General features: G+C 39.9%; 1 protein-coding gene across 10 annotated transcripts in view; it reads right to left on the bottom strand.

Moving 5' to 3' along the window:
• Positions 1–2,500, bottom strand: part of LOC118441900 (fibroblast growth factor 17) — a 119,650-nt gene that overhangs the window by 17,883 nt on the left and 99,267 nt on the right. The gene's annotated exons all lie outside the window — the stretch shown is intronic.

Genomic DNA, 2,500 nt, shown 5'->3' on the forward strand with positions numbered 1-2,500 from the left:
TTTCTACTTCTCTCTTTATTCTTCTTATATATATATATATATGTATATATATATATATTTCTTCATCCTCATCCACCCGCGTTCAAGTTCGAGTAACGCAAAACAATCGATTTTATAGCCGATGACGAATGACAGACGATCAAACACTGACGAATTCTATTTCACCGTTCGATGGGGTTCCGTCAATAAAATTATAAAGAATATCGTGCAAGAATCTTCATCGTTTCTATCCAAATATAAAGATACGATGGCATACGTATTGGTGGGGGGAGGGACGGAAAGGAAGGGGGCTGTTCCAACAAGCTTATCCCATTTACGATGATCGACTTACAAGAGATCGAGAATTCATTCCCAATGGAGCAGAATACGAATGAAAAATCGTTACAATGAGAATTCCATTTGGGCTTGGTAGAAAAACTTGGATGTCTACTATTCAAAAAGAGAGAAAGAGAAAGGAAGAGAGAAGAGAGAGAGAGAGAGAGAGGGAGAGAAAGAAAGAAAGAAAGAGGAACCACGAAATTTAGTGGCTTTGAAAGGAGCACGAGCCGAAAAAGAGTCGCCTGGCGAGTCCCTACGACAATAGAAAGCCCCCAAATGTTTCCTTAAATAGGCGTATCGAATTGTGACAAATCACTCGCATCCAATTGTGGAGAGGAGTCACATTCTCCCTCCCTTCCTTCCCCTCCTCCACTTCCCTCGATCGATTATACCGAGAGATTTCCAAGCCATTGACACGTTACCCTCGAAATCGCATAAGTTCAACGTTGAACGCCAATAAATTTCGATAATCCACGAAATACCGTCTCTAATGGAGATGGGGGTTTCGAACAATTTGCGTTTCTTTCTTTGACATTAGTAACGTTTCTCATTCGTTCAATTATATGGATCGCTTGATCATAGTGAACTAGTTTAAATAATGAATTATTCGTCGACGAAAGCTCAACGAAATTCCCTGACAAAGTTTTAAAGATAATACCGCGTCAATAAAGTGGAAACGTTATCACAGACAGCTTGTTATAGTGCTCGTAAAACCCTAATCTCTCTTGGCTTAGAAGGGTCTTAAGATCTTTCATAACGCGAAAGATCCACCCTTTTTATCTCTCTCTCTCTCTCTCTCTCTCTCTCCTTTTATCACCCGCATGAAATTCTAATCCGACATCATGGTCCATTGATTTTCAATAGAACCGATCGTTAGCATTCGCTTTTGATAGATCTAACTCGTTCGCGTAATTACGTTAGATAACATAAGGTTTAATTTTCTCAAATATTTATCAGAATTCCGAGAGGATGATTCTTTTGATTAAATTCAACCTTGGTTATTCCAAAATTCTAAATGCTAATTATCTAAATTAATACGTCGGACTTCTCATCGTTTTCGTCGATCTTTGACGTCCTTACGTATACATTTGAACGCGTCATACTAATTTCCCGAAAGTCGGGACGAAGTCTGATTCGAACTTTATGCACGCAAATTATCCCTTAAACGTAGATTAATACCGAGAAACTCGGACGTATTCGTCATCGTTATCATTTTCGTTTAGGAGGAATAAAAAAAAAAAAAAAAAGAAAAAAAAGAAGAAGTATCGCTCATAGGAAAGATTACTCTCGTGTAGATTTAAGAGCGTCCAATTATAGTTTACAACTATATTCTCTGATTGCGTCGAGAGAAATAAATTTGTCTTGTTGATTAAATCCCGAATTTTTTTTTCTATTCTTTTTATCTCCTTATGCCGCTTCTTCCTGAAGAAGGAGGAAGAAGAAGAGAAGGAGGAGGAGGAAGAGGAGGAGGAGGAGGAGGAGGAGATTGTACTCGTGCCTGGAGGCTGGTGCCACATGAAGTGGCAGAGATAGTCGTCTACGATGACGACGACGATGACGATGATGTTGAAGAAGAAGAAGAAGAAGAAGAAGAAGAAGAAGAAGAAGAAGGAAGAAGAAGAAGGAGAAGAAGGTGGAGGAGGAAGAGGAAGAGGAGGAGAGGAATGACGGATCGGGGGAACGTTACGTGAAGAGTCATCGTGCGTGAAGTGTTCCAAGGGACGACGAATAAAGAAGAAGAAGAAGAAGAAGAAGAGGAGGAGGAAGAGGAGGAAGATAAAGAAGGATAGCAAGGATAGAAAGAGGATACGGAGGAGGGTGAGAAACGCGCGCGACGTGCTTTTTGCTCGGAAGCCGCGACGTTCCGCCGGCGTCACATTCATTTCGACACGCTTCCCGTCATCCTTTCGATACGAAAAACGATCGCGAAAGGCGCGAGCCGTCCCAAGAGTTAAAAAGAACATCGTCATCGTCGGCGCGTGACGACGAAACGACAATTTCGTCCTTCTAACCCTTCTCTATGTGAAAGAATCTAATGGCCTTGATCCATTTCTTTTAATCCATAATATTTTATATCTACAAAAAGAAAAACTCCGTTTTTTGTTTTTTCTTTTCTTTTTTTTTTATCCTAATACGATGAACTTAATTTTTTACGATTTAATTCGACTTGATTTGAATTTAA

The sequence above is a fragment of the Vespa mandarinia genome, chromosome 5, assembly GCF_050613455.1.
Source record: "Vespa mandarinia isolate Hongniang chromosome 5, ASM5061345v1, whole genome shotgun sequence".
Classification (NCBI taxonomy): Eukaryota; Metazoa; Arthropoda; class Insecta; order Hymenoptera; family Vespidae; genus Vespa; species Vespa mandarinia.